Genomic DNA, 13,071 nt, shown 5'->3' with positions numbered 1-13,071 from the left:
CGCTGGTGAAAGAGGAGAGATACAAAGGGTGAAACCATCTCTGACATTCCTGGAATGGCCCCGAAGCCATACAAGGGAGGTGGTGCATGTGTGCATGTGTGTGCATGCATACAGTACGTGTGTATATTTGTATAAATGGCTGCTTTGCTTCTCTGATAATGCCATGGTACCAGCTGAGGCCAGAGGGTGTGAGGGGGTAGAGGATCATGTGATTGGTTGATGCGTTACGCCATCTTAAATGATTGCGAGAGTCCATTTACAGCAGTCGCCTACTGATGCTGCCCCGGAGGGGAATGAGGCACCTGCATGTAAACAAGCCATGTATTTAAAGGTGCAGTACATGTATGCAGTTAAATAATGATCCTTTTTACAGATAGTCAAATAGGCAACAACCTAGATCATAGTATACCAAACATACAAAAGATAGCAAAGGATACATTAAAAAGCAGTTGTAGTTTTAGTCAATCACACAGAGGTTTTTCGGAGGGAGGGGGCGTCTACGGAGAACAAAAGCTGCAGCAGCATAGCCGTGGAGCGGGTGAGGAAGGAGGGAGGCTGGTCATGGAGGACTTTTTGAGTGAAAAGAAGGACCTTGAATTGCATCTGCTGCTCTCTCAGCACTCGATATGCACAGACTGGCTGCAATCAGTTCACATTTCTAAAAAAATACACACTGACTTTTGGGGCGGGCTAGCGGCATGGCGTTATCCATGTTGATGTTTGTTCGTCCATCAAATTTGGCCAAGACCGAACCACCTCAAAAAACTACGAGCTGGATTGCGAAAGACATTCACGTTCCTCACAGCAGGAAACCCACCCTAATTTTACTCTAGCGCCACCAGCAGGTCAGACATTTCAATCGCAAAAACTTGGATATTATTGACTTCAGCAATGTCATGAAGTTGACATTTTTGATATTTGGATGAATACCCTGCATTCACTTTCCCCCCACAGTGTCCAGAGAACGAGTAATGTCTTTGGCCTACTGTGGAATTTCCCTCTGGCACCTCTACAACATTCGTCCGTGTGGTTTCCAGTGGATGTCCCAATACTTTCAGATGGTCCGCCATGAAATTTGATAAACTGGATTAATGGATTAACTAATCACCCAACTCATCTGCTAGCTCTGAAGTGTATTTGTTCAATCACTACTAGATACCTGTAAAATAAATAAATTGGTAATTCATAACTTTTTTCATGAATAAATTACAACACTTTGTCCAAATTGTTATAATCAACTTAAAATACGATTCTCAACATATTAAACGATTTACCTGCATTGTCCTTGCAAGCTTTAACATAGCGCAGATGTTAGGATTCAGCTCCAAACACAGTACAGCCTCACAAAGCTGCTACCAGAACTGTAGACTTTTGTTAAACAGCATTTCAGCTTTCTCCTCCAAGAGTAAAACTACATACGAACGGTTCGTTTTTCCTCCAAACCAATTGATGATGTTTGGTCTGATGGGAAACACGGTGCCACCTATATTTCTAAAACAACGGCAATGTATTTGTACAAAAATTATTTCTTCAGTTGTGCTACAACCCCTACACTTCTATGTACCGGTCACCCAGTCCACCCATCTAATTTTTACCTCTTTTCTGAGCTGCACTCTTGCCTCCATGAATACTCAAGCTTGGCAGGTCTCCTAGTCAACGCATTGTTTGCTTAAATTGAAAGGTTGGAAGCGGGAAGCCAACTAATGTGGCAAACCACTTCAAAACCACTTTTCATCTTTCTTTTTTTATCAGGCTCCATCATTTCCATTCGCCATGCAGCGGGAGGCGGCCCTTTCATGTGAGGGGAAGGAGGGCAAAAGAGAGAGACAGCCGAGAAAAAAAGAAAAAGGACATAGAAAGATGGTGATGGTGATGGCATCAAGATGATTATATGTGAGCAGGTCTTAATGACTTCTCTCCTTCTGACTCCTCTCCGCTTATTATCCGACCAAACAGCCTGCCGCCTTCCATGGTGGCTCCCATTGAAAATCTTACCCACAAAGAGAAGAAGCGAGTTGCACTTTGCTTAACAATAGGTGAAGGCTTGCAATGCTTGCCTTGAGAGCCCGGCCACCGCATTTACGAGTAACCTTGTCAGGGTTTTTAAGCGCGGTAGTAAGATGATATGTTGCGGTCTAACAGTGAGACTCTAGTTATCTGCAATCCAAAATGTGGAGCCAATTTTCTTCCAAAAAGGCATGGGACAAACCATGAAAGCACATGCAATGTATATCTGCATCCATTCATCTTGTCAGGGTTGAGGGAAGGCAGGACTCAGACGCAGACTTGCGGGAAACAAAAGACTTTAATAGTCAAAACGCAGGAACCGGGAGGAAAACCAGCAGGCAACATGTGAGACGAAAGACAATGACGCGACAAGTGACACAGGAGACACACTGCTTAAATACACAAGGGAGGTGCAGGTGATTGGACACAGGTGGAAACTATTAGAGGAACACAGGGGATGACGAGACAAGGCAGGAAGTGAAGTTACCCAGGGACACGAGTGGCAGAAAACTACAAAATAAGACAGGAAGTGAACCACACCGTGACAGTACCCCCCCCTCAAGGGCCGACTTCCAGGCGGCTCACACTAGAGCGAAACAAGGGGAGGGGGGGAGGGAACCCCGAGACGTTGGTCGGACCACCCGGGAAACTCTGGCGGGCGGCCCGGCGGGCGGCCAGACGAGCGGGGAGCCTCTGGGGGTCGGCCCGGCGGGCGGCCAGACGAGCGGGGAGCCTCTGGGGGTCGGCCCGGCGGGCGGTCCTTTCGCCGGTTCCGGAGCGGTGACCACAGGGCACGGAACGTCTCAGGAATGGCAGGCTCTGAGAAACGGGAAACGTCCGGGGTAGTAGTCGTCGTCGGCAGCTCGGGGACACGGGAAACCTCCGTAGCGAGGTCCAGCTCGGGGACACGGGAAACCTCCGTAGCGAGGTCCAGCTCGGGGACACGGGAAACCTCCGTAGCGAGGTCCAGCTCGGGGACACGGGAAACCTCCGTAGCGAGGTCCAGCTCGGGGACACGGGAAACCTCCGTAGCGAGGTCCAGCTCGGGGACACGGAACACCTCCGTAGCGAGGTCCAGCTCGGGGACACGGAACACCTCCGTAGCGAGGTCCAGCTCGGGGACACGGAACACCTCCGCAGTCTGCTCCAGCTCGGGGACACGGAACACCTCCGCAGTCTGCTCCAGCTCGGGGACACGGAACACCTCCGCAGTCTGCTCCAGCTCGGGGACACGGAACACCTCCGCAGTCTGCTCCAGCTCGGGGACACGGAACACCTCCGCAGTCTGCTCCAGCTCGGGGACACGGAACACCTCCGCAGTCTGCTCCAGCTCGGGGACACGGAACACCTCCGCAGTCTGCTCCAGCTCGGGGACACGGAACACCTCCGCAGTCTGCTCCAGCTCGGGGACACGGAACACCTCCGCAGTCTGCTCCAGCTCGGGGACACGGAACACCTCCGCAGTCTGCTCCAGCTCGGGGACACGGAACACCTCCGCAGTCTGCTCCAGCTCGGGGACACGGAACACCTCCGCAGTCTGCTCCAGCTCGGGGACAAGGAGCGTGGGGCCGGTACTGGTCGGGTCGGGGGCATGGAGCGTGGGGCCGGAACTGGTCGGGTCGGGGGCATGGGTGAGAGTCGGGGCGGCCCAGCGGGAACGGGAGATCGCTGCGGCGGCCCAGCGGGAACGGGAGATCGCTGCGGCGGCCCAGCGGGAACGGGAGATCGCTGCGGCGGCCCAGCGGGAACGGGAGATCGCTGCGGCGGCCCAGCGGGAACGGGAGATCGCTGCGGCGGCCCAGCGGGAACGGGAGATCGCTGCGGCGGCCCAGCGGGAACGGGAGATCGCTGCGGCGGCCCAGCGGGAACGGGAGATCGCTGCGGCGGCCCAGCGGGAACGGGAGATCGCTGCGGCGGCCCAGCGGGAACGGGAGATCGCTGCGGCGGCCCAGCGGGAACGGGAGATCGCTGCGGCGGCCCAGCGGGAACGGGAGATCGCTGCGGCGGCCCAGCGGGAACGGGAGATCGCTTCTTCCGCTTGCTCCTCCTAGGGTTAAGGAGGTCCCGGAGCTCGAGGCAGGCGAGCTGATAGCTCCTGGGACCAAAAACACAGTCTGTTTTCCGCTGCCAGAAGGGACTCCTTACGTCCAGGTAGTCCGGACCATAGTCTGGCAGCGGGTCTGCTGAGCCCTTTTTTGGTCGCGTCATTCTGTCAGGGTTGCGGGGTGGAAGGCAGGACTCAAACGCAGACTTTTCCAAAACAAAAGACTTTAATAATCAAAAGGTCCAAAATCCAAAAGGCCAAGGGGCAAAAACACACAAGCATGAAACTACGGGGGCGAAAGACAAGAACAGGACATGCGTGGCAAAAGACAGTGACGCGACAAGTGACACAGGAGACACACTGCTTAAATACACAAGGGAGGTGCAGGTGATTGGACACAGGTGGAAACTATTAGAGGAACACAGGGGATGACGAGACAAGGCAGGAAGTGAAGTTACCCAGGGACACGAGTGGCAGAAAACTACAAAATAAGACAGGAAGTGAACCACACCGTGACACATCTACCATATTATGGCTAATATTACCTGAGGAAAAAAAAAACACCCTGTTTCAAGCAAGTCTTTTTTTTAAGACAAGGTCAATTGTTCCCTCTTGAAAACTTGAGAAGCCAAAGTTCACTGCCAGTTCATTTTCTCCTTTCTATTCTGAAATTACAGGGCTTTCAGTGAGGTCACTGCACTGTCATAATGAATAATAGATTTTAATTGATTTAACCTGGTCCTGAAGTGGGCTAAAACGCCAGGCCTGTCACTTTCAGGGGGCAGCAAGAGGGAAGCATGGTCCAGCACACATCTTTAAAAGCCCCTTGACGTGAGTCCAGGATGAAATATTTACGCTGCAGCGAGGAATGACCTGCCGCCACAAAACCAGGGTGTGATCTCTGATTGATTTCTGAAAAGACAATTGGGGCGCAACGAAAAGCAGGCAGCATTGTCCAGCAAAACCTGCAAGACCCCACACTGACAACCAACTGTAGCAAAGTGACCTTGGGGAAAGGCTTTCCAGCTTTACCTATAAATCAATTTGCCCGAAATTAAACAGTTTGTTTGAAACAAGTGTTTTGTGAGGATGAAGCTTTTTTGTGCACGCTATTCAGTGGGGCATTGATATCAGTCGAGAGGGACATTAAAATTCAGCTTTGAGCATCCTGCCTGCTAACTGTGGTAGATCAAGTACCAGGAAGAACCAATTCCTGAATAGCTGTCTTTTCAAGAATGAATTTTAAAAAGCGTGCAAGTTATTCATATCAATCAACCAATGCACTTGAGAGGTTGGTACATTAAGTTATCACTCAGCAAAGTTTGACCTATTGATTTTTTTGCAAATATACTGCATCAATAAAGTACAATTCAATATATTTGCTCAATCAAAGTCTGTTTCTCGTTGTTCCAACAGGCAGCGACGCAATTATGCAGATGTATTCAAACCATTAGCATGATAAATTGGGAACAAAATGAAGCAGCTTCACTTGAATTATTAAGATTATGAAAAATTATAATGAATGCTGTGCTCTTGATGTGACTTGTTTTCCTGATAAACAAAGGCCTCTAATTACCACAGAAACATCTGGGGACTTTGGTAACCTTCATTAATCTAACCAAATCCCGCTATTCATCTCCCTGCAGAGTTTCACATTAGAAGGGATAAGTGCACCAGTGACACTACATATGAATGCAGACCAGTTATCAGACGCATTCTCTCCGGCTACTTTCTGGCATCATCCTGCACCTCAGGGATAATGCCCAATAAATGCCTTCTGCTGGTGCCACATCCTCCGATCTCATTGTCTCTGAGTGTTAATTGCGAGATAGTAAACACTGATTACAAGTCAATTAGCGGCTGCTTCAAACAAACCGCTGCAGTTTCACTTTCCGAAAAAACAGGTGATGTAACTCTGCAGACAAAGTTGGACATCTTCGGTGGATTTTTTTTTGCGTATTCCCAAAGGCGAGAGCACTTTGAGTTCATCCCAGACATTATAACAAACGTCACATTCAACCTGTTCTCACACCACATGTATTAAAAGCCTTTTTTTTGCACATTCATCCAGTTCATCCAAAACTATGGGTCTCTGGTTCAGATCCAACACATCAATCCATCATATTTTGCAGATGGTCTTTCCGAGTGTTTTGGTTTCTAAAGGTCACAACCGAGTGTTTGTGCTCATTTTGTGTGTGTTTGTTCTGTGTGTGTGCATGTGTGTTCAGGCCAGGAGAAGCGGGGTGTGGACAACCCCTTCAACCAGGGCCTCAGGCTGACAGAAAACCTGCCTCAGACCAAGAGAAGAGGAGACCGCATCAGACTGGGAGTGATGGAGGGCCTTGACCCAGTGTGTGTGCACAAAGGAGGTGACGGAGGATTTAGGATAGTTAGTGGAAAAGGCAAAGAGACGGGTTGCTGTCAGAGTCCTTTTAGAGTATCAGCAACCGTTTGTTTAGTCGGTGTGTCACACTCTATTGTGCACTGTGTTTTTTACACGAAGGTAGTTTGTGTGCATAGCGTGTGTGTGTGTAATTGTGTGTGTGTGCTGCTCCCTCTCTGACCTGCAGGATGAATAGGGGGGGAGACTCCTGCTGATTAATGGGCCTGTCGGCTCTCCCATGGTGGCACGTTTCCAAACTAAATTTGGCCACTGCTGGCTATCGGGGTCAGGTGCAGGCAATGGAGACATTAGCGAGGCCCCGGCTCGCAGCAGCATCTCCTCAACACTGCTGGACCACAGCACCGTGCAAGCTGCAATGGGCTACGACAGGTCATCCCACTGGATTGTTGAAAAGGTACTGTTTATTATAATGGACTCACATCTTTAAAGGGCATTTCACTTAGAACCGTGCAAAATAAAGTCCAAGAAACGTTCAGAGTGAATGTGTAGCAAGCTCTACAACAAACTCTCCCTCTGATATGTGATCCCACATTATTCCACAGTGACGTTTCGTCTGTGGTGTCAGTGTTCATGAAAGGAAAAGATCAACACTTTGGAAATTACAAATACTTGCTTTCTTGCAGACAGAGAGCTTAGCTTATCTTAGCTTAGCTTAAAGACATTTTACACACCAGTACTTCTAATATCAATTCTAAAAGTTTACATCTTGTTTGTCTTCTGTATAGAACATAAAAATTAAAACAACATGCTGGAACAATTTCTTGGCCTGATGCAGCCCAAATCTATCAGGATCTAATCAAAAACCGTCTATTCGGGCTGACTTTTTTTTGTGTGTTTTGTATGTTCTCATCGAACACTGTGCAAGAAAAAAGTGAACTATGCAAAGATAACAATAATAATAATAATCTGTTCATGAGAGCAGAGATGGACCATTTGAAAATGGCCCACTGTGTGGTGACCAAATCTTCCACCCTGAACTCACAGTGGCACAGAGACACTCAGTGATGCTTGTAGCTTCTGGCCAAAAAAACTACAGGCTTTCTACGTGCCAGCAGGGCAACCCTGAACTGCTCCATGTTGTAGGCTGGTCTTCCTAAGGGAGACGGGTATTTTGGTCAGTGTAATGGTCAACCTGGAGCAGACGTTTTCATCCAGGATCAAACCAGTGGCGAGGCGCGGCGGCACAATGGTCCCCCGAGAGGACAAATTGCTCACTGATCGATGCTGATGACGGAGGGAGTCGCGTTAAACTGTGGACATAACCGACAGCCTCCCACTCCTGCCTCCCCCACAGTGACATTTCCCTGTCCATCTCACAGTGCAATCAGCACTATCCATTATGTATTCACTACCAGGTAACAAGCGCAACTTGACCAATTACAGACACAATGACAGACCCCCAGGCTCATTTTTTCTTTGTGTTTTTGCCAGCGATGTCATGGCGACCTCTACAATGGATGGACGTCAAAACTGGTTGGCAGGTCACCCAAGGTGGGCAATGTGAGTACATAATTACAGCTTGGGAACATTTGCCCTTTGCAAATTGTATGAAATGCATAGTGGCTAATTGGGCCACTCTGGCATTTGTGGAGTTCACCGGGTTATCTTTTATGTGACGGTCATTATCACTAAAGTGATAAGAGCGATAGCCCCCCTCGGTCCCGCTGGTTCCTTTGCTGTATCCATAGAAATAACTGGACCGGGTCAAGTTGAGGAAGACATTACAGTGAGTGGTACAGGTCACAGATTACAGCTTTTTATTTCAAGAAGACGGTTGTTTTAAGTTTTGTAAAATGTCCGTATTTTAATCGAATAAACCTTTTTACATTCAGGTTTGGACTGAAGGGATAAAATTTCAAAAATGTTGTGTTCTTCTCAGAGTGGCATTTAAAAGAATTTTAAAGTTTGTACCTGCCGCAGAAGCCAAATCCGTCAGAAGGATGTAAGTGCCCAGTGTGTAATTAATTATCTGTAACAGACTCAGTGATAACCTGCAATGTGAAATAGGATAAACAACATAAGAGCTTAAATACTGGCTCAAAATAGGTAACCATGTGCATTTTGATAAGCACATTTTTTTTCTCTTTCATCTACTTTGAGTGCTCATTAACAGAGAACCTTGGGTATTCAAAGCGACAACAGCAAACCTCTTCACCTTCAAGAACTCTCAGTACATTTCATCATGAAAGAAAAAAACGAATACGCATATTGCAATTTCAAATCCCACTTTCTGGCAGTGAACTTCTGCTGTTCCACGGACACCTCCCAGTTCACAGTGAGGCAGGAATGTGCTAAATCCTCCTCAGGTGGGGGAGTCGGCTCCGTCAGCCATCGGCAGACTCCACTCAAATACAGACTGATGAATCTCTTCTTCTTGTATCCACACCCCTACATTAAGTAAAGGTAGCGCCATCTGCTCCCTATTAATTCCCCAGCAGGCGACTTATCACCTCAACCCCTGTGACCCCCGGTGCCTCCTACATCCTCCCTGCTCCTCTCCTCTGCACTTCTCCCCTCCACTCCCTCATTCCTGAACCCTATTCATCTCATCCTCTGCATGTTTTATACACTACAGTTGAAGAGGTTTGTTGACATTTCGCTTTACTGTGCCTTAGAATATGGATTTATACGCGTACACACACACACACACACACACACATGAAGACACATGCTATAACCTTTTGCTAACCGCCAAACTCTCCAGCGATCCAACTCCCCCCTCTGTCCTTGTGGCAGGAGGTTCATTGGACAAGTCTGGTCCTCGAGGTCAATGGCAAATGAGAAGCAGAGCTTTAGGATTAAGAAGGAGATAGCTGAGGGTTCAGGAGCCTTTCTCTGGCTTTGATTAGCTCCCTTACTTGATTAAATGCCCATCGTCGAGGAAAAAAAAGATTGAAAATTGGATGAGGAGAGAAGAAGAGAAAAGAGCGGAGTCAGGGCCATTTGTTTTCTCAGCTGGGTCTGGTTCAAGTGGTTGTCTTTCGGAGCCCACTGGCCCGGGTTCACACAAACACACACACACACACACACACACACACACACACACACACACTGCACACAAGTAGACACATGCAGACGGGGATTAGAATGTCCTGAGGGAAGGCAGAATAAGTCAGAGGGTTGGCTCTCCAAAGTCCACCACCTCAGTCTCGTACTTTCCAGTCTCATCGCTCACTTACTTGTTTATCCCCCTCGATTCTCTCCCTCTCTCTCTCTCTCTCTCTCTCCCGCTCCTCCTCCTCCTCCTCTTTCTCCCCCACTGTACTCTCTCTCGGTCTGGTCTGTCAGGGTAACCTGACTCCGGCGGCTTCTGACACGATCCAGACCGCTCGTAGCCCCTGCCCAACACTTTCACCACCAGAGCCAGACAGTAAAACACTCAGATTACTACCACATGTTCCCCCAGTTTCTCTCTCTCTCCCCTTCAATTCTCCTTCCCTCTCATGGTCACACACACACACACACATTTTCTGATGTTGTCAAGCATCCCCCACGGCCAGCATTACTATCTGGGCTCCGGCATACAGACCACACCAAAGGCTGCAGAGTGGGTTTAACTGACCCAACCTGTGCAGGAAAAAAGATGTGTGTGTGTGTGTGATAAAAAAAAGTTGAATAAACAGTTACAGCTTCAGACTGGAGAGATGAAATGTGGGGAAGAAGGACGGTGGTGGCGCGGGTTAGGGGTGAGGGGGGGGGAGAGGCCTTGGTGGGAGGTTAGGAAAGCAGAGCATCAAAGTGAGTTCCCGGGAAAAAAAGTTTCACCTTTCCCTTCAGCGAGCGGCGGCAGTAGACACATACATCGTCAACTGCCATCTAGCGTTGCACCAACAGCCCCGTGTGTGGATTCGGTGCGCGGTGGTCACATCATGTTTCTGGTTTCATTCAAAGTTGCTCCTCAAATCAGCTCCTCTCACAGTTGCTTACTTGTCTTTATTTTTTGGGGGATTTTACAGTGTTCCTTAAAACCCTATATGTAAGTTACACAAGAGGCTAGAAGTTTATCATGGTTTTCTGCACAATCTGAAAATGTTGCCTCCCTCCTCTGCGCTTTCTTGCCGAGAGCTGTCTTGGTCATTCTGCGTGCCCAGGCACATTATCAACTTGCAATTACACTCTCATCTTCTGCTCTGCACAAATCAACCAGTTGGTGATGCAGCAACACTGCATCACAAATACATTGACTACTTGTACATTCTTAAATAAGAGGTCTTCCCATCACAAATAACATAATATGAATATAATGCAAAGTAATAAATCTGTTGGAGTCTCATTCCGGCACAACAGGAAAGTTAATAAAACAATATTGCGATTGGTAGGAAAGGAGAACCCTGCGGACCAAGCTTTAGATTAGGCCACTAATGGCTCTGAAGCCGGAGGCTAAATTGAAATGTAAAACCCAGAGCGGGACCCTAATTCACTCTTATCTGTGTGAGTGACGAGCCTGCCTCCCCCGACTGAGATTGGGGCCATCGAGTTGGTTGAACTGCAATTTGCTTTGTTAAAGGTAGGTGTATATGCACGCACGGCCCGGATCACAGTGTGGAGATATAGAAACCGTGTTTGGAATGCATTCGGAATAAAATGAATGGGTTTCGACGACGCTCACTCTCCTTTATATGCATCTCTTTCTTCACAGTCCTCAGAGAAGTGAAGCCGTAGATTAGTTTCTGACTATGCAACACGGGATAAAATGTGTTTATCGGTATGTGCAAATACAAATGACAGCTGCTCTCACTAACACCATTTTGTCCCTTAGAAATAATCTGAATGCATAATTATACATAACAGCAACGAGTGATGGAGCGCTGTTTACGCTGTGAAATCCTTGAGCTTTCTAACATGGGGTGAGACTTCGGATTGGTGAAGTGAAACACACAATCTCCCTCCTCCATCCGTCCTTTATTCCCTCAGTCAACAGGCCACTCGTCCACCTGTTCCCGTTATGTGACTCTCTCTCTCTCTCTCTCTCCTCCCACTCCCTCTATTTATAATACTCCTTCCTTCCTCCCGTCTCACCCGAATATCCTCCCTTATCTCTCCTCCTTTTACCACCACCGCTGACCGTTCATTACCCTAATCAAATCCAGCAGCTGAACAACGGCTCACTGCCACTCCAGAAGCTGTTTTTCTCTTCTTTTTTTTTTTTTTTTTTTTTTTAATCCCCCGACTCATTTGCATATGCGTCCAGTTAATTAGCGTGGGGGCGCAGGTGCGTGGTGATAATCATTATTAAACATGACAGTCACCTGTGACCGCGCTGCCCTCCCCAACCCTCCACACACACACACACACACCTAAATAACACCCTTGCTCTGCCTCCCCTTCTCTGCATCATCGACGGGCGTTCCCAGCGATGATGTCGTTTCCTGTTAATGGTCAGCATGTATTCCACACATGCATGCAGTGCTTTTCGTCAAGTAATGTCAGCATGCTGAGCAGCTTTTGGAGGAACTGGTATCGCGTTCTGTATCTTCTGGCAGAAAGGTGACCAGAGTAAAATAAAGAATGAATAAAAGAAAGTCATTCCCGTCTGAGAGAGGAGCGGGTGTGTGAGTCTCGGCCTGTTGACATCACTGGGAGCATTGGTTCCCTTTCTCCATTAGCCGGGCCAAGACTTTTCTGTTGGCGTGCGCCAGTGTCAGCCTGCCTCATACTGTTCTGTGCACATTTTTGTTTGTAAGTCTCTCCCTGTGTGTGTGTGTGTGTGTGTGTGTGTGTGTGGACTACGGAGGCGTTTGTCTCTGTGCAATATGATATACGCTTGATGATAGGTTACATTGTGGAGAATTTATGTGATGGGTTCTGACAGTTGCAATGCACATGAAGAAAGCACCACTTTGGTTCCCACGGGTGGAGCCGACTTTCAAGTAGATGAATACAGGTTAGACAGTAGTTTTTCACTTATTTTCAGCGATTGTCGTAATTTGTGGTATCAAAATTGGGGGGGGGGGAGAATAACAATAAACACTCACGTTTGAGTGCGTGTGCCGTATATTGCTACAAAATAAAAGCAAATTCTAAAAATGCATGATGTAAGACATCTTCGAAGAAAAACAAACTGCCCCTGCAATGCCACAAATGGTCATAAAACACAAACAATATTTTAGGTGAGTTGGTTAGTGCAACAGTGTTAGACACAAGCAAACCAAACCATCAGTTTTACTATTGTGTAGATACAAGTTATACGGTAATAATTCATCATGTCACAGGTCTCAGTGCTGAATCTCATTCTTTCAAAAGGGCTGGACCACCATCTGCTGTGCGAGAGCTAAAAGTGCAGCAGGTTGTTAGTGGAGGATGAGAGCCGTGTGAGAGCTGTAAATTAGTGTAATATTTTCTTTTTTTTGCCATAAAAGTGTTTTACACTAAAGTATTATCTCCTCTATTCCACAGCAGTTATTTTCTATTAAAATTTAAAACACAAACATATTTAACATTTTGTACTGGAAATTTGAACAAACACACTCAGCTCAGTCCAGAGCTCTGATGCCACCTTCAGGCTAGAACTTTCTTTTCCTCTTTTTCTCCATTTCATCCTACCAAATATTTGTCATCCATCCATCCATCCATCCATCCATCCATCCATTGTCAAACCGCTTATCCTGCACACAGG

Source organism: Gasterosteus aculeatus, chromosome 9, assembly GCF_964276395.1.
Source record: "Gasterosteus aculeatus chromosome 9, fGasAcu3.hap1.1, whole genome shotgun sequence".
Classification (NCBI taxonomy): Eukaryota; Metazoa; Chordata; class Actinopteri; order Perciformes; family Gasterosteidae; genus Gasterosteus; species Gasterosteus aculeatus.
Note: the sequence above shows the minus strand (reverse complement) of the source record.